The following is a 20,004-nucleotide window of genomic DNA, read 5'->3' as shown; positions in this document are numbered from 1 at the left end:
TGAGCAGGGAGCCCCATGCGGGGCTCAATCCCAGGACCCCGGGATCATGACCTGAGCCGAAGGCAGACGCTTAACGACTGAGCCACCCAGGTGCCCCTATTTTTGAGATTTTATTATTTATTTATTTGACAAAGAGAGAGAGAGCAAGAGCCATAAAATGGCTACAAGCAGGGGAACAGCAGGCAGAGGGAGAGGAAGACGCCAGGCACCCTGTGGAGCAGGGAGCCTCACTGAGGCTCAATCCCAGGACCCCCAGGATCCCCAGGATCATGACCAGAGCCAAGGCAGATGCCCAACCAACTGAGCCACCCAGGTGCCCCGAGGTCTAGGATTTTTATTGGTTGTGTTTACAGTGGTCCCTTCAGTGACTTACACAGTTAAGGTGTTAGTAAATATTTGCTGAGCGATTAAGGCTTTCCATTTTCTTTTTTATATAGGCAAGTTATCTACAAAAAGACAAATATCTAAACATACTAAAAAAGACTTGCAGGAATGGCATCATGCTAGGTAAACAAATCGCAGGTGCCTCAAATTTCTTACCAAATTTGATTATATTTAAAATCTTTTTTTTTTTTAAGATTTTATTTATTTATTTGACAGAGAAAGACACAGCGAGAGAAGGAACACAAAGGGGGAGTGGGAGAGGGAGAAGCAGACTCCCTGCCGAGCAGGGAGCCCGATGCGGGACTCAATCCAAGGACTCCAGGATCATGACCTGAGCCGAAGGCAGTCACTTAACCAACTGAGCCACCCAGGCGCCCCTAAAATCTTTTTAGGTCAAAATGAGGAAGCAGCATATTTAATATACAAAATTTGCAGATAATCTTACTCTAAAAGATAAGTAAAAGCTTTCATTTCAAAATTACAGGTTTTATGGAAAGAGCTATGTAGATCCATTAATGATTTTTAAGAAAAATTCATTCCTGAGAAAATTTTTTCTAGTTATAGGTTTTTTTCTAGTCATAGTTATTTTTCAGTATTTATGATTTAAAATGGTCATGTTAGCATTTTTTAAAAGTATCCTCTCTATTTTCTAATTCATCTTTTTTAAGATTTTATTTATTTATTTGACAGAGAGAGACACAGCGACAGAGGGAACACAAGCAGGGGGAGTGGGGGAGGGAGAAGCAGGCTTCCTGCGGAGCAGGGAGCCTGATGCAGGGCTTGATCCCAGGACCCTGGGATCATGACCTGAGCCAAAGGCAGACACTTAATGACTGAGCCACCCAGGCACCCCAATTGCCAATTCATTCTTGACCCAGATCTCTTTGTTAATAACAATAATACTAATAATACATAGTGTGGTTAACATGTAATTCTGCTTTAAATATTAAGTTCAAGTAGATACTATTAGATATTTTTCTCTCATTTGATTGTCTCTCCCTTTTTAAAATGATTTGTAAATATTTAATATGTTTAAAATTCCAAGGAACGGAAAATTACACAAAATGCAAGTTAACCATAATATTATCTTCAAAAACTTAATTCAATTTGGAAATAATTAATGCATGGAGGAGACATAGATTATGAGAAGAAAGTTTGTATTAAATCACTTTATATTCAATATGCTCATTTAGAGATGTACATCTTTTAACTTGACAGTATTCTTATTACAAAAGTTCACAAACCTAGCGCATTTATCTGAATGTTATTTTTGTTCCTGCTAAAATTCCAGGAATAACACAGCTGGAAGAACTGCTGTCTGATTGGAGCATAAATAGACACTGTTAATTCAGATGGTAATACTATGATATAAATATACTTTAACACTTACCTCAGAGTAATTACTGTTACATCTGACGCATGCTTACCTATTCTCAGTAAATCACTTCACAAATGTTAGTTTTACCTATTAAACAATCCTAGTTATGTCTAAGAGTACAATATCCTTCACCTGTGCCTGAGATTCCTACAACCATTAATTTTAGTACTAATTAGTTACTTGCACACCAATTATGTCCATGGTTTTTCACATCTATTTTCCATGATGGCACCACTCTGGCTCACAGCCATTGAAGTCAAAATTCCTTTTGTTATGATATAGAGTCACTGCCTTTTTATTTATTTGAATCAGCTAACACTTTTCCCAATTAAAAAATCAGAATTGAAAATACTAAAAATAAAATACACTTTAATTCAAAATTGTTTTAGAAAATGAAATGTTGACATATTCTCTTTGCTCTCCCTTATTATCTTTCCTACTCTCTCTCCCCCTCTCTCCATTTTCTGATCGTTTTACATATGATAATACTAGCATGTGGAACCTTTTTTGTTTATGTTATGAAATAAATTTCATGTCTTATGACAATCCAATCAGAGAGAGTAACTCAAAATTTAACAAGTAGGCAATTTTACCAACATGATATTTCATCGTGTGTTATAAAGATAACATACTATGACTGAAGGGCTAACCTTTCTAATAGACTATATTAGTCATTTAGGAAATATTACTTTGGCAAGTAAGCTAATATAAAATGGCTTTTAGTAAAAATTTGTCCTAAAGGGTATGGAGCTTTAATTCTCTCTGTTTCAATCTATCATAATTATGAGGTGAGGGTATATCTAGTTCCTAGCAACAGCTCATAGGTTGACAGTGATAGGACTTCGGGAATGTCATTTAATATATCATAGTCCTTTCTTCCTATGATTACATATGAAGTTGAATGCTATGGTTTATCATTTGGTTAGAAGAGCAATCAAGCTAAAAGAAATTAAACTACTTGTAGAAAAGAACTTCATAAAGTGATAACCAAATACAAAAAATTATTACTAAAAAACAGAGAAAAGATTAGTAGATACAAGAAATATATTTTAGGACGATGTAACCTACCACTTTTGGACTTCCTACTTCTATATTTTTATCCATTGTTTTAAGGATTTGTCTCTATACACTCTTCTCTTTTGCATTTATTATTTTTTAAATTTTTCTAGGAAATATCTCTTTTTGCATATGTATTACCTGAACCTGTAAGTCTTAGAGTTCAGTGGGAGAAATGAAAAATGAAACCAGCAGTAAAAAGAAATCAACTTAAACATGTTAATTATTCTTTCAAATGTTATATGGCTTGAGAATCCACAAAATATACAAAAGATACTAGAAAGTATAGAAAGTGCAGAAAGCTAAATTAATATAGCAGACAGGATTGAGAAAATCAAATTAGAGTAAAAAAGAAAGATTATTGGGGCGCCTGGGTGTCTCAGTTGGTTAAGCGACTGCCTTCGGCTCAGGTCATGATCCTGGAGTCCCGGGATCCAGTCCCGCATCTGGCTCCCTGCTCAGCAGGGAGTCTCCTTCTCCCTCTGACCCTCCCCACTCTCATGCTCTCTCTATCTCATTCTCTCTCTCAAATAAATAAATAAAATCTTTAAAAAAAAAAAGAAAGTTTTTTTTCTGGAGCAAAGTTTTGGAAATATGGTTCTTCTATAGCCTAAATGATATATAAACTCTAAGCTTTTATTGTTTACTATCTTCAAAATTTACATATCGATTTTCCCAGTGTTAATTATTCTAGAAAGAAGACAGATAAGACTGCTATTTACTTAAAAATATGCAAGAAATTATTTTAAAGTCCCACTTTTGAGGTTCTGGAAATAATACAAAGATGAATGTTTCCTCTGCACAACTCTAGATTTGTCTCCAAACTCTTCAGTATGGTAAATGACATATAATAATATAAATCATCATCACTGGGTTTTTTTAAAGATTTTATTTATTTGAGAGAGACAGAAGTAACAGAGATAGCAAGAGAGAGCGCAAGTGGGCAAGAGAGGGAGAAGCAGGCTTCTGCTGAGCAGGGAGCCCAATGTGGGGTTGATGTGGGGCTCGATCCCTGGACCCTGGGATCATGACCTGAGTCAAAGGCAGATGCTCAACCGACTGAGCCACCCAGGCGCCCCATATCACTGGGTTTTGATAATGATGTTCAATTACACCCCAAAATGGTATAACTTTACTATTGCTAAAATATAGATGAAATATATAACAAGTTAAAAAGTCTGGTCAATACACTAAAATTGCATTAGATTCCCAAAGGTTTTTTTTTTTTTTTTTATGTTTCAAAATGTAGAACTTTTTGTTCTACATGTATCTCTTGTGCCTTAAAGAAACCAAGAAGTCAAATTTTACTACTTTATTTTTAATTAATTGAGCTGTTTTTTGTTTTTTTGTTGTTGGATTTTTTTGTTGTTGTTGTTTTATAGTTCAATATATAACACACTTTTAAGTAATGAGCCTGCTTTGGGTGTTATAGCCACTGATTAGATAATCCCTGAGAGCCAAACAATGAATCATGGAACACTACATCAAAAACTAATGATGTAATGTATGGTGATTAACATAACATAATAATAAAAAAAAAAAAGAAAGAAAATACAAGGTTACAAAGTGGCAGCACGTAGTGTACCACATGTCAATTCTACATTAAAACTCAAAATGCTACCTCCCTCAACCCCTGCCCCTGGCTTTGGACTGAGCAGCAGACTTCCCAGGTATAAACACAAGCCTATAAAATCAGGAAATCAGAGAGCCTTGGTCCCCTGTCTAAAGGGACAGGGAAATACTGGATCTCTAAACAAGAGAGAATTATTTATTCCTAAACATCTTAGCCTTTGAGTTTTCAATGTCTTTCATGCATGCGTTTCTATACCTTCTGGCTGAAAAATAGGACCTAGAATATAAAGTGTCTTCTTTAGCAACTGATGAATCACTGAACTCTACCTGAAACTAATAATACACTATGTGTTAACTAACTGAATTTAAATAAAATAAAATTTAAAAAAGAAAAAGAAAATCCCTGAGAAAATATACTGGGAACAATCTGATCTAATGTTACTTTAATATGTATTAGAATGAATATACTCTGTTGGCAGACGTAATGAGTCTTAAATGTTTACTCAACAATTGCTTGATAACTTCCAAAGGAAATACAGTAACTATGCAGTAGAGAAACCAAACAACACTTCTTCTAAATGATCAAAATTAACATAGCAAATAATGGGCAAACAGGAATACAGTATTGAAAATGTGATACTCTGAGAAGGAATAATCAAATTTATATTACTGTAGCCAAAAATACGTAACTTGAACCAATAATGAGGAAGTCAATAAACAACCAACCCCAAACTGAAATAACTGGTAGAGCAAATGCCAAGAAAGACATTGAAAGACTGAGGAAAGCTTCCAGATTAAAGGAAACTATGAGAATGAAAAACAGTGGAAATTTTTTCCCCCTGAGTCCTTTATAGGAAAAGCAAGCAAACAAAATCCTTTGTAGGACATTACTGTGAAATGTAATGAATTTAAATATACAATGCAGGTTAAAGTGTGTGGGAATGTTAAATTTTCTAAACATAATAACTATAGCACCCTTGTTTTAACATGTTATTTAAATATGAAAACTATAGAACTGAAATATTTGGTTCTTAAGAAATACACTAAATATTAAGGAGTAAAGGAGAATATCGTAACTTGTTGAATCTGGACAAAGAGTACATGGAATCATTTCATATATTTTTCAACTTCTCTGAAAGTTGGAAAATTTTCTTTAATTGAAGTACAATTAACATACAATGTTATATTTGTTTCAGGTGCACAACATATTGATTTAATATTCTATTTAATATTCAATTCTATACCTTACTCACTGTTCACCATGATGTGTAGACACCATCTGTCACCATACAACATTATGACAATATTATCAATTACATTCCCTATGCTGTGCCTTTCATTGCCATGATGTATTTATTTTATAACTTGAAGTCTATATCTCTTACTCCCTTTTAGCTATTTCACACCCCCCCAAATAAGTCTCTGACAACCACCAGTTCTCTATATTTAAGAGTCTATATTTTGTTTACTTGTGTTGTTTTTTAGATTCCATATATAAGTGAAAACGTGGTCTTTTCATTCTCTTTCTGACTTGTTTCACTTACATAATATCATCTAGGTCCATTCATTGCTATTACAATGGCAAGCTCTTATTCTTTTTTTTATGGCTGAGTAATATTCCATTGTGTTCTGTGTGTGTGTGTGTGTGTGTGTCTGTCTGTCTGTCTGTGAAAAATGTATACACACACACACACCAATTATTCTTCATCTGTGGATGGTCATTGGGTTGCTTCTATATTTTGGCTATTGTAAATAATGCTGCAATAAATAGGGGTGCATATGTCTTTTTGAATTAGTATTTTTGTTTTCCTTGTAGAGGAATTACTGGATCACATGATATTTCTATTTCTATCTAAGGAGACTTTTTCCCTTTGTATATTCTTACCTCCTATGTTGAAGATTAATTGACCATATAAGTGTGAGCTAACTTGGGGGCTCTCTATTCTGTTCCTTTATTCTATGTGCCTATTTCTTTTTTTTTTTTAAGATTTTATTTATTTATTCATGACAGACAGAGAGAGAGAGAGAGAGAGAGAGAGAGAAGCAGGCTCCCCGCAGAGCTGGGAGCCCGATGTGGGACTCGATCCCGGGACCCTGGGATCATGACCTGAGCCAAAGGCAGACGCTTAACCATCTGAGCCACCCAGGCGCCCTCTATGTGTCTATTTCTATGCCAGCACTACACTGTTTTGATTATTACAGTTTTATAGTATATCATGAAATCTGGGATTGTGATACCTCCAGCTTTGTTATTTCTCAAAATTGCTTTGGCTGTTTGGGATCTTTTGTGGTTCCATAAAAATGTCAATATTCTAATTCTGTGAAAAATGTTATATGTATTTTGATAAGGATTGTGTCAAATACATAGATTGTTTTGAGAAGTATGAACATTTTAACAATATTAATTTTTCCAAAACATGAATGTGGAATATCTTTCTATTCATTTGTGTCATCCTCAATTTCTCTTGTTAATGTCTTACAGTTTTCAGTGTATGTCTTTCACCACATAGTTAAGTTTATTTCTTGGTATTTTATTCTTTTTGGTGCAAATGTAAATGGGATTGTTTTCTTACTATCTCCTTCTGCCACTTTGTTATTAGTGGATAGAAATGCAACATATTTCTGCACTTTAGTTCTGTATCCCACAATTTTACTGAATTTATTCATCAGTTCTAATAGTTTTTTGGTGGAGTCTTTAGATATCACCTGCAAGTAGTGACAGTTTTACTTCTTCCTTACCAGTTTGGGTGACTTTTATTTCTTTTTCTTTTCTAAATACTATGGTTAGGACTCCCAGTACAATGTTGAATGAAAGTGGTAAGAGTGGACATTCTTGTCTTGTTCTTGAAATTAGAAGAAAGTCTTTCATATTTTCACCATTGAGTATGATGTTAGCTGGGTTTTTCATATATGACCTTTATTATGTTGAGGTATGTTCCCACTAAACCCACTTTGTTGAGTGTTTTTATCATGAGTGGTTGTTGTATTTTGTCAAATGCTTTTTCTACATCTATCAAAATGATCATATGTTTTTTATCCTTTCTCTTTTGTTAACGTGGTGTATCATACTGATTGATTTGCAGATATTGAACCATCCTTGCATTCCTGGAATAAATCCTCCTTGGTCATGGTGAGTGATTTTTTAAAATGTATTTTTGAATTTAGTTTGCTAATATTTTGTTAAAAATTTTGCATCTATGTTCATGGTTGTGGGCACCTAAACATTGGTGGGCAAGGCTGACGGTTAGACCAAGTATATACAATTAGCCTCTTTTTCATGGTTTTGGGCACCCTAAACCATAGGGCTTTCTCCCTGCTCAGCCAGCTAAAAGGCTTAGTTGCTGGAATTGCAGTCACACTGGTATATGATGTTAGTTATCTCCTCCTCTCCCAGGGCAGGAGTCACTTTGGAGTGGCACTGGCCCCTGCCTGGGCCACTTGCAGAATATGTTGGGACAGGAACTGCTTTGGAGGGATGTCTGCCAAGGTGAATGGGTTGAATGAGGTGGGTCCACAAAGGAACATAGGGGAGAGATACATAGTGTGGGCAAGATAGGTGGCTTAGAGTAATTATGCTGGCCCCTGCAAGTGTCTGGCTATCTAGAGTAGGAGAGGGAAGGGAAATGGTGTCTGCCAGCACTTTTGTTCCTGGAGAAATCTCCTGAAAATCCCTGTCCCTCCAGTGCATGTTCTGAAATTAATCAAAAAAAGTCTCCACATATACCCCAATTGCTTTTCAAACTGCTGCTTCTATGCTGTGTATCAGTGTGTTGTTATGCCAACTCTTCAAGGTCAGGAACCCAGTTTTCTATCATCTTCTGGTTCTCCCAGGGTTAAACCTGATGATTATTAAAGTATGTGGAGTTAAGACCTGCTAAGTTAGGCCCCACTGGTTTTCAAAGCCGGTTGTTATGGGGACTCATCTTCCTAGTGTGGATCATTAGTGCCTGGAATGCCTGGTGTGGAGTCAGATCCTCTCACTTCTTTGTGCTTGTGGTATTCTTCCAATTTGTGGTTAGTCTTGCTGGGGGTTTGGTTCCCAACTGTGTCTCTGGCCCTCCTACCCTTTTTAATGTGGCCTCCTCTCTATGATTAACTTTGGAAGATCGCCAATCTTCAGGTCATTTTCAGAGTTAGTTGTTAATGTAGCTGTTACCTTGGTATGTCCATAGGACAAGGTGAGCCCAGGATCCTCTTACTCTGCCATCTTCTCTGTGACTTTAAAATTTGGAAATTATTTTAAAATAAAATGTTAAAAGGTAAAAATAAATGTCCAAATAAAATAAAATGCATGCTTGAGAATCCAAAATTCTTAGCAGCTGATTTATAGGCATATCTATTTGAATTATTTATTTTCTTTTAAAAAGCATGTGCATTTTCTGAATTTTAAAAGGAGAGATGACAGATTTATTTACATGAGATTTAGGCAGAACCTATCTAGTTTGATAAGTTTATGCATTAAATCTTTCATATATCTGTATGGGTATCATAAAAATTAAAAGAAAGTAGAAACAAAATTGAAGCTTTGTTAAAATATAAAAAAAGTCCAAAAAACAGGTAGACAAATTAAAATGGACTGCCAGGTGACTTGAATATAATTATTAATCTGAGTTTTAAAAATAATTACTTTATTCAAGAAAATAAAGGGAAATGTAAACCAAATATATGAAAAATTAGATATTTTAAAGAATTAAAATCTAATCTAGTATTTGAAAATATCTGAAATTAAGAAATTATTGTGTTTGATAGCAGAATACGGAATTGTTCATATGAAAGAGTACAAAATATAAAGTTAGGGAGAAACACTGAAGAGATGAAGAAAGAAAGAAAGAAAGAAGGAAGAAGGAAGGAAGGAAGAGCAGAAATAAACATAAGAGAGCTATGGAATACAGGAACAATATCTAAGTCTAAATGAAATACCAAAATGAAAGTAGAGTGAGATTTGAGCAGAAACAATATTCAAAAAGATAATGTCTACTGACCTTCCAGAATTGAAGAAAGACTTTAACACACAGAATCATTGAGTTTGGACTGCTCTGTGAAGGAAAAGTAAAAAAAAAAAAAACAAAAACAAAACAAAACAAAAAAACATAGTCAAATTTCCTAAAATCGGAAATCGGAAATAAGGATAACATCCTTAAAGTGACAAGAGAAAAAAAAAAAAAAACACAACACTTTTACAAAAACATTAAATCTTTGGTACACTATTCAACAGAAACTATGGATGCCGAAAGTTAAAGGATAAAGATAATTTAAATGTTAAAAGAAAAAAACATATTAACCTAGAATTATTATCAAAATTAAATATTTTTGGAAAATAAAGTTAGACTATATACATTGTTTTATAACCAATGTTGAAATATTAAAGTCCTGAAAATCAAAGGTCTAATGTTGCCTGTTAAGAAGCTACAAAAAAAGGGCGCCTGGGTGGCTCAGTCGTTAAGTGTCTGCCTTCAGCTCGGGTCATGATCCCAGGGTCCTGGGATCAAGTCCCACATTGGGCTCCCTGCTCGGCAGGAAGCCTAGTTCTCCCTCTCCCACTCCCCCTGCTTGTGTTCCTGCTCTCGCTATCTCTTTCTCTGTCAAATAAATAAAATCTTAAAAAAAAAAGAAGCTAAAAAAATACAGAAAAACAAAACCAAAGAAGAATAAAGTTAAACATAGCAGTTTTTAAAAAGTAAAAAAGCTTAAAAAAATTTAACAAAGCCAAAAGTTATTTGAAAAGATTACTAAAATGATTAACACCTTGAAAGATGAATCAATAAAAAAAATTATAATAGCTTTTTAGTAAGTGTGCTATATTATAACTATGTCAGTAATAGAAAAATGAAACATAATAGATTCCAGACACAGACATATACATTTTTAGGTATGCTAAAGCATATGTAAAGATGGATGATAGTTCATTACGTTTGGAAGCATGATCAATTCAGATCTGCACTGGGATTTGAGGTGTTGTGAGGGTACACCAAGTTTTAAGTTGTAGCTCTTTCAGCTGTTATGAGCATCAGTTTTTCATACTCTTACTGCTGTACAATTATTTGCTGAGTCAGTTGGCAAGACAATAGCTGTATCACAAAATTTAAGGTTCTGGAGATTGCACTCTTGTACACAGCAATAAGTATACAAGCCAGAAAGAATATAATCATTAAGAAATAGAGTGTATTCCTGAGGCAGTCCTCTTATTTCACAAATCTTGTCAATAAACATAGGTTGAAGTCAAGCCAGGAGAAATCTCCTGCTTTGGCACCAGTCTCTTTGAGAAGTCACCTATTTTTCTCATTTCAATATTTCTATCTAAAATTCAGTAGGAAATTTTAAGGTTTATAAAAATCTCTAGGAATACATTCTTCATCAATGACAGCATAAGAACTTCCTTGAGAGACCGAAAGAGGATAGGTTTTGCCTCTACTATATGTAACTACTTGTCCATTTTGGTTACTGTTCTTCTTAAGTCAGTAGTCTTGGTAGAATTGCCCATGCCTGGGTAATTCTTTTTGCCATGGCATGGATGATAATCCTAACTTTTTGAACTTCCTTCATAGCTTGAAGTGAGGCAACATTGGAACAGAAAATGGCTGTCTAAATTTTTTTATTTGTGAACAGGTTTAACACATTGAGCACTAATTTGTTAGATTCTTCTTGAATTAGAATATCATCATTCCCCATGGCTAATCATCTAAATTACTCCATTTGCAAGCCATAGTGGTAAAAATCTGGGAGGATCCCAAAAGAGGTCCTAGGGTTATAACTGGCCCTGTGAAATAAACCTGAGGTAGTCATCCAAGGTAGCAGGTATGTAGCAGTCAGTGCCTGAGCAATATGCTCCTGCACATTCTTTTCTGGGAAATCAAGAATGCCTTAATTCAACAAATGTAGTACTATAAATTAGGAGCTCACCATTGGATAATTTTCTTGCCAGAGTATTGCAATGGGATTGTTTGGCAACTCGTATTTTATTTTTTGTTTTCTTAGAAAGAAGTAATTTCCACCCGCCAACTCCTAACCCTATCCTCAGCTAAAGAAGAGGGATAAAAAAGGGACACATCGTGTTTTAGGCTGAGTATTGCCTGTTAAACTTTCTTCATGGCACAGCCACATAAATGCAAATATTATTGAATCAGTAGTAACTGCCCTGGTATTTTGTATGTCTTTGTTCAGTAATCATTTTTTCTTCTTTTGTGTGGATCACATAATAAACTAGGGTAAACCTGTCTTTATCATATCTATAATGGTAATAATTTTCAAAAATTCATTATGGCTATTTTTTCATGTCTTGTCTCAATGAATATTCTGATCTTTCTGACAATAGTATAGACACTAACAGAAGTCTCCAAAGCAAAATAGGAACATACCTAAAACCCAGTATTTTTCTGAGCATTTTACCATTGAATGGACCATTTTTTTTTAACTAGCTATTGCTAACTTACCAGAAAATAAACAATGCTGCCTATACTCATGGGTATAGGCAAAAAAGTTAGTGGTGGGGAAAAAAAAAAAAAAGGGTCCTCACCTTTAAATGACAGAAAGTTGCACTAAATGCAGAGTACAATGACTGCACTAAAAAAAAAAAAAAAAAAAAAAAACACAAAACCAAAGCCAAACAAAAATGATATAGACACAAAACAAAAAAAGAAATGTAAGATCTTGATCCAATGTCTTAGGTGAAAGCTGTGTACCTCACCTCATCAGCAGCATGAATTTATGATCTTGGAATAGCTCTCTTTCATTTGGTGTCATCTATTTATGGATAACTTTTGACAATCTATAGTTTTAAATATCTCACTGGGATGGAGACAAAGATGATAAAGAGTAACAACTTGTGTGTCTTCTCAATTGGGGATCATGCATCCAAGGCCCTACTTCTGGTGAGGAACTGTTATTCTAGTGGCTATAAGTATATGGCAATGTCTTTTTTGATGTGCTTCTAAGATATTTTCATTTTAGGAAAAAACATCCAAGAAAGTCCTCAGATTTTGAGCTTGTGGAGACTTCTTGGAAGGATCCTGAGAACAAGCAAATGGCACCTGGAAGCAATATGGCTGAGTTTATTTCATGAGTCCTTTTAGGACATTGTCATATCATCTTAAACTAATTTCAAGTCCAAAATTGGAGAAATGCCCAGCTTCGTAGACTAACACTGGGTAAGTTTTACTGTGAGAATCAATGATTGTTGAAGGCCATACAGGCCAGACATAACAGAATTGTCTAAGAAAGCCCAAGAGTGTCAGATGGTTTGGATACTGTGGATTTAATAATGTCAGTTGCTTTCTCTACTTTTTTTGAAAATGGAGGTGAGGAAACAATAATATCTTCATATAGGACAAGGCTTTGCAAGCTCTTTCATAGTGTCTCAACAAAATTGTCACCCTTGTCATTACAGTGATAGGTTGGAATTCCCAGGTTGAGAACTCTAAGTGTGACAATAGCAAGATGGAGGATTATGAAGCCCTAGACACCCTCTCCCCATAGAGACATGGATTAACAACAACAAACTGACAAAATACCCCTGTGAGAAATTTAAAAAGCAGTTAATAGATTTCTGCATTCCAGGTGAGATCAAAACTAAGTACATCAAATTCCTAAAGGAAATTTGTGACACCCTCCACTCTCTCATTAGGCTTCTACTCTCCAGCCCCACATTAAGTGCAGTACATTTGAGAGGATCCCTCCAATTCATATCTTCTTCCTGAAGCAGGAAAGTCAAATGTACATTCAACTGATATTTAGGGAGGCTGACCAAGGGACTGCTTTTTGTCTTTCCTGTATCCAACTACTGACAGGAACTGAGCCCTTAGCTGAGGGTCTCTGAAAGCAAACATAACAACCATGCACTTGAGTCTACAGTACCATAGATGAAGACTAGGTGGAACCCCAGAATAGTGATTTACTACAGCACCAGAGAGGGTGCAGTATCACAGAACCCAGAGAGAACTCCTGAGCAGAAACTAGCAAAGGTCTTCAAATTGGAGATTTCATCCAAAAGCTCAGAGAGGGTATATACCCAGAAAAGGCTTGAAGGGTCTCCAAATCTCTAGTAGTAATGAGTGGAGAAAGTCTTCACTGTAGGAAACTGGGCCACGAAGTCTGAGAGATGTGGCTGATTCTTCAAATGCTGAAATCCCAACAAGATATAAGAAAACATGCAAAGAAACTGGAAACCATGACACATTTAAAGGAATATATCAAATCTCCAGAAACTGAACCTAAAGATAAGTGAATTATCAGACCAAGAAATCAAACTTACCATTTAAGGATCCTCAGTGAGTTAAAAGAGATCAGATAGACGACTAATGAAATCAGGAAAACAATGCATGAAAAATGAGAGTATCACCAAAGAGATAGAAAATATTTTTAAAAAATAAATAGAAATTTTAGAACTAAAGAATATAACTGAATCAAAAATTTTACTGGCAGGACACTGGTTTGGCAAGACAGAAAAGATAATCTGTGAACTTGAAAAAAAGACTTTCAAAATTACCAAGACAGAAGAGCAAAAAGAAAAAAAAAGAAAGAAGACACATGAAAAGATCCTAAGGAATTTATGGAATACCATAAAATGGAATTACATATGCATTATGGGAGCCCCAGAAGGAGAAAAAAGGAAAAGGGATAGAAAATCTATTTGAAGAAACAATGACCTAAAATTTCTCAAATCTGAGGAGAGAAATGATCACATAAACAAGAAACTCAAAGAAGTCCCACTAGGATACATTTGAAAAGAGCTACACTAAGACACATTATAAGAAAACTGTCAAAAACCATGAAAAGAGAGAGAAGCAAGAACTGTCATGTATAGGCAAACCCAGATTATCAGTAGATTTTTCAGGAGAAACCTTACAAGCTACAGCAGGGTGGGATGTTATATGAGAAGTACTGGGGGAAAAAACTGCCAAACAAAAATTCATTAAAACTGTCCTTAACAAAAAATTAACTTTCCCAGATAAACAAAAGCTAAGATAATTCATTACCACTAAGCTCTACAAGAAATGCTGGTAGAAATTCCCTGGTAAATATGTAAGACCACATGTTAGGCCACAAAATATGTCTTAACGAATTTAAGAAGATCAAAACTATGCAAAGTATCTTGTCTTAACAAATTTCAAAGATTAAAATTTATACTAAGTATCCTCTGTGACCACAGTGGTATTAAACTAGATATAAAGAGAAGGAAACCAGGAAAATCCATTAATATTTGGAAATTTAAAAACAACCAATGAGTCAAAGAAGAAGTTATAAGAGAATTTAGAAAATATCTGAAGACAAATGGAATTGGAAACACAATATACCGAAATTTATGAGATGCAACAAAAGCAATACTAAGATGGAAGTTTGTAGTGGTCAGCACATTAACAATTAAGAAAGAGCTCAAATTATGACCTAAACTTACACCTCAAGAAACTGGAAGAATAAGAACAAACTAAACCCAAAGTCAGCAGAAGGAAGTAAATAATAAAGATTAGACCAGAGATAAATTAGAGAGGAGAAATAATAGAAAAATTCAGAAAAACCAAGAGTTGGTTTTTTGAAAAGATTAACAAAACAGACAAACCCTTAGCTAGACACTAAGAAAAAAAATAAATTAAGAAATAAAATTTATAAAAGACCACTATGAACAATTTTGAACAATTATACACCAAATTGATAACTTAGAAGAAATGCACAAATTCCTAGAAACATGTAACCTAATAAGGTTGAACCATGAAAAATACACAATATGAGCAAAACAATAACTAGGGAGGAGCTTGAAGCTCACAACAAAAAAAAGTCCAAGACCAGATGGATTCCCTAGAGAACTCTAACAAACTTTTAAATAATTAACACCAATCCTTCTCAAAGTCTTCCAAAGAATCAAATAGGAGATGACACTCCCAGACACATTTTATGAAACTGCCATTACCCTGATACCAAAACCAGATAAAGCAGAAAAGGAAACCTACAAACCCATACCCTTGGGGAATATTGATGCAAAAATCCTAAAGAAAATACTGGAAAACCAAATTCAATAGCACATTTAAAGGATTCTACATCATGAACAGGTGCTTTATACCTGGAATACAAGAATCGTTCAATGTACAAAAATCCATGTAATAACATATCATCAATAAAATGAAAGACAAAAACCATATGATTATCTCAATAGATACAGCAAAAGCATTTGACAAAATCCAATACCCTTTAATGATGAAAACATTTAATGAACTAGGAATAGAAGGAAACTACCTCAACATAATAAAAACCATATATGAAAATCCCATGGCTAACAAAATGGGGAGAGACTGAAATCCTTTCCACTAAGATCAGGAATGAAGCAATGACATACCCTCTATTGCCACTATTATTCAACATGGTACTGGAAAGTTTAGTTAGAGCAATCAGACAAGAAAAAGAAAAAGGCATACAAATTAGAAAAGAAGAATTAAATTTATCTATGTTCATAGATGAAAAGATCTTCTATGTATAAAACCCTAAAATTTCTACACACAACCACAAGAAAACAAAGAAAAAACCCTGTTATAACTAATAAATGAATTGAATAAAGTTGCTGGATATAAAATCAATAATCAAAATTCAGTTACATTCCTATACACTACCAATGACTAATGTGAAAAGGAAATTAAAAAAAAAAAAAAACTCATTTACTATAGCACCAAAAAATAAAAATAAAACACTTAGGAATAAACCAAGGAGGTAAAATACTTATACACTGTAAATTACAAACCACTGATAAAGATATCAAAGACAGGAATGCCTGGGTGGCTCAGTCAGTTAAGCAGCTGCCTTCCGCTCGGGTCATGATCCCAGGGTCCTGGGGTCGAGTCCTGTGTTGGGCTCCTTGCTCAGCAGGGAGTCTGCTTCCCCCTCTTCCTGCCACTCCCCCTGCTTGTGCTTTTTCTTTCTCTCTCTCTCTGACAAATAAATAAATAAAAATCTTTAGGAAAAAAAGTCAAAAACAAGAAAAAATAGAAAAATAAAATAAAGACATGCTCATAGATTATAATACTGAATATTTTTAAAATGTCTATACTATGCAAAGCAATCTGCAGATTCAGTGCAATCCCTAACAGAATCTCAATGTCATTTTTTTTTTTTTTGCAGAAATAGAAATAGAAAAGAAATAGGAAAAAAAGTCCCACAAATCATAGAGATCTCACCTGACCCCAAATGGCCGAGACAATTTTGAAAAAAGGAAAAGTTGGAGGCCTCACACATCCTGGTTTGAAAACATACTGTAAAGCAACAGTAATTTAGACAGTGTGGTGCTGCCATAAAAATCGACCAATGGAACAGAATAGAGAGTGTGGGAATAAACTCTTGCAAATATGGCAAAGGGATTTTTGACAAGGTGTCAAGAATACAAGTGGGGGAAAAACAGTTTCTTTGATAAATGGCATTGGAAAAACTGAATATGCACATGCAAAGGAATGAAATCGGAATCTTTACACTTTGTACAAAAACTAACTCAAAATGAATTAAAGACCTAAATATAAAGCCTAAAACAATTAAAATTCGAGAAGAAAACAGGTTAAAACTTCTGGAGGTTGGATTTGGCAATGATTCCTTTGACACCAAAATATAGACAACAAAATTAAAAAAAAAAAAACAGACAAATGGGGCTACACAAAGAAGTTAATATTAGGAATATACAAGGAACTTCTACAACTCATCAACAAAAAAACACATAGCCCAATTTAAAAATAGGCAAAAGACTTAAACATTTCTCCCAAGAAGGTTTACTAATGACCAATAAACACATGTCAAGATGCTCCTTATTACTAATCTTTAGGGAAATATGTCAAAATCACAATGAGATATTACATCACACACTAAGGATGGCAGTTATCAAAAGAACAGAAAATAACAAATGTGTCGAGGATGCAGAGAAGGTGGAACCCTTGTACACTGTTGGGAATGTAAAACATTACAACCACTATGGAAAACAGTATAGAGGTTCCTAAAAAAATGTAAAATAGAATTACTGTACAATCCAGTAATCCAACTTCTGAGTACCCAGAAGAACTCAAAGCAGGATCTCAAACAGATATCTGCATACTTGTGTTAATCACAGCTTTATTCACAGTATCTATTGGGTAGAAACAACACAAATGTCCATCAACAGATGAATGGATAAAGAAAATCTGGTAGATACATAAAATGAATTATGCAGCCTTAAAAAAGAAAGAAGTCCTGTCACCTGCAACAATACAGATGAAAGTTAAGGCCTATGTGTTAAATGAAATGAGCCAGTCACAAGAGGACAAATATTGTATGAGTCTATTCATATGAAATATGTAAAGTAATGAAGGAAACAAAGTATTTGCAAGGGCTGGGGGAATTCACGTCTAATGGGTACAGAGTTTAAGTGTTGAAAAATGAAAAAGTTCTTGAAATATGTTGCACAGCAATGTGAATATATTTAACACTATTGAACTAAGCACTAAATATATGTTATTATGACGACAAATTTAATATCATGTACTTTTTTGTCATAATAAAAATCTAACTGTATTTTTGCTAGCAACTAGCCATAGCTGTCCAGCAAAGTGAAACTGCCATCCATCTTGAGAATAATGAAATGATAATCAGGATTTTTTTTTTCAAAATTCACCATGGAAGTAGTTGTACAAAATCTATTTGGGGATATTTAAAAGAATCCTGCAGTTTGGACTCTTTCCATGGTATACCTGTACACTTTTACCAAAATTATCTTGGTTACATATTAGACACATATTTTCTCGGGAAGGCAATTTTAATCAATGTACTTGAAATATGGACAGTTGTCAGAAATATGCTAGGACATTTGTGAGTTCTCCTTTTGGTAGTAAAAGGAAAATTGGATGAATAAAGGGATATAAGAATTTACCTCCTAGGCATAAATCATACCCTAGGGGATTTTTTTCATAATATTAAAACATGAATTGGAAGTTTAATATCCTTTCTGAGCTAAAATAGAAGGTAGGTAGTTGTAATCAATCTTAGAGTTCCCCTCATATCTAAAATATATTATGAGGTCATTTGCATATTTGGATAATACTAGAATTACAGGGAAATCTAAGGGTCCTCAGGGTCCTTCAAATCCTAAGAAAGACATGTATCATATGACCTCACTGATATGAGGAATTCTTAATCACAGGAAACAGACTGAGGGTTGCTGGAGTAGGGGATGGGGTGGGAGGGACGGGGTGACTGGGTGATAGACACTGGGGAGGGTATGTGCTCTGGTAAGCGCTGTGAATTGTGCAAGACTGTTGAATCTCAGATCTGTACCTCTGAAACAAATAATGCAATATATGTTAAGAAAAAAAAAAAGAAGAAGAAGGTAGCGGGAGGGGAAGAATGAAGCGGGGTAAATCGGAGGGGTAGATGAACCATGAGAGACGATGGACTCTGAAAAACAAACTGAGGGTTCTAGAGGGGAGGGGGTGGGAGGATGGGTTAGCATGGTGGTGGGTATTGAGGAGGGCACATTCTGCATGGAGCACTGGGTGTTATGCACAAACAATGAATCATGGAACACTTCATCTAAAACTAATGATGTAATGTATGGGGATTAACATAAGAATAAAAAAAATAATGCACAACAGTTGTACAAAGGGAAAAAAAAGGATTTGCATGATGAATTATTCCTTTCATTCAAAATAAACACAAACTTGGTTTAATTCAAAGGGAAAAAATATGTCTGCATATGATTTTCTCTGTAAGATTTTATTTTTCTTTTTATTAACTAGGAAAACTTTATTTTACTTTAGCTACCAGAAAAATAAGAATCAAATTGAAGCCCAATATAAAATTTAGTTGCAATCAGATAATTGAGGTTAAGTTTTTTAATATCTGTATTTATTGATATTTTCCTAAATGCTAGTACAGTGTTTCTGAAACAGAACTCATTATTATTTACTCATGGCAAATAATGCACCAGTTTTCCTGTGCCATAATTTCCCCCTTCCAGTGTGATGTGATGAGAACCAGATATATACCAGGTCAGGATTGTAGGTAAAGAACAATCCAAAAGTGAATCTGTGCCTTTTGTCTCCTTAGAAATATAATGAAAAGAGTCCTGGGTCCTCATGCTTTGTAATATACATAAATTTTGTCAGTGAATGGGATAGCACATGGCTGGTTCAGTCAGTAAAGCTTGCTACTCTTGATCTCGAATTTGTGAGTTTGAGCCTCGCATTGGGTGTAGAGATTACTCAAAATCTTAAAAAAAAAAATCATTTCTTCAGCATGGACATAAAACTAGAGTCTCCAGCTTTACAACTAGGGATGTCTACAGGGTTCTAGGGTCTCATGCCCTTTTGAAAATGTGAACATATACCTCTGGGGGAGTGGTAAATTTCTTTGGAATTCCCACTAGCTCATTAGTCATAAATTATCTTCTAAGGCTTCTCTTTTAGTTCCAGTCCCAAGTTTTAGTAAAATTTGCTAAGAGACTTAATTGTAGAGAAACATAAAGTATTTTCTCTCAACCCCCAAATTGGTAATATCTAATTCCCCTCTAATATTTAGTTAGCTTTTCTGTTTTGATAATTATATAATTTAAGCTTTTGAATAGCAGTTACAAAAGACAATGATTAAGTAGACTTCAATGAAACATCTTTTATGTGACAAAA

This window comes from Mirounga angustirostris, unplaced genomic scaffold (genome assembly GCF_029215605.1).
Source record: "Mirounga angustirostris isolate CCGP_5_RB_7025 unplaced genomic scaffold, mMirAng1.0.hap1 SCAF_1, whole genome shotgun sequence".
In the NCBI taxonomy this organism is placed as follows: domain Eukaryota; kingdom Metazoa; phylum Chordata; class Mammalia; order Carnivora; family Phocidae; genus Mirounga; species Mirounga angustirostris.
The sequence above is the reverse complement of the archived record's forward strand: the minus strand, read 5'-3'. Positions refer to the sequence as shown.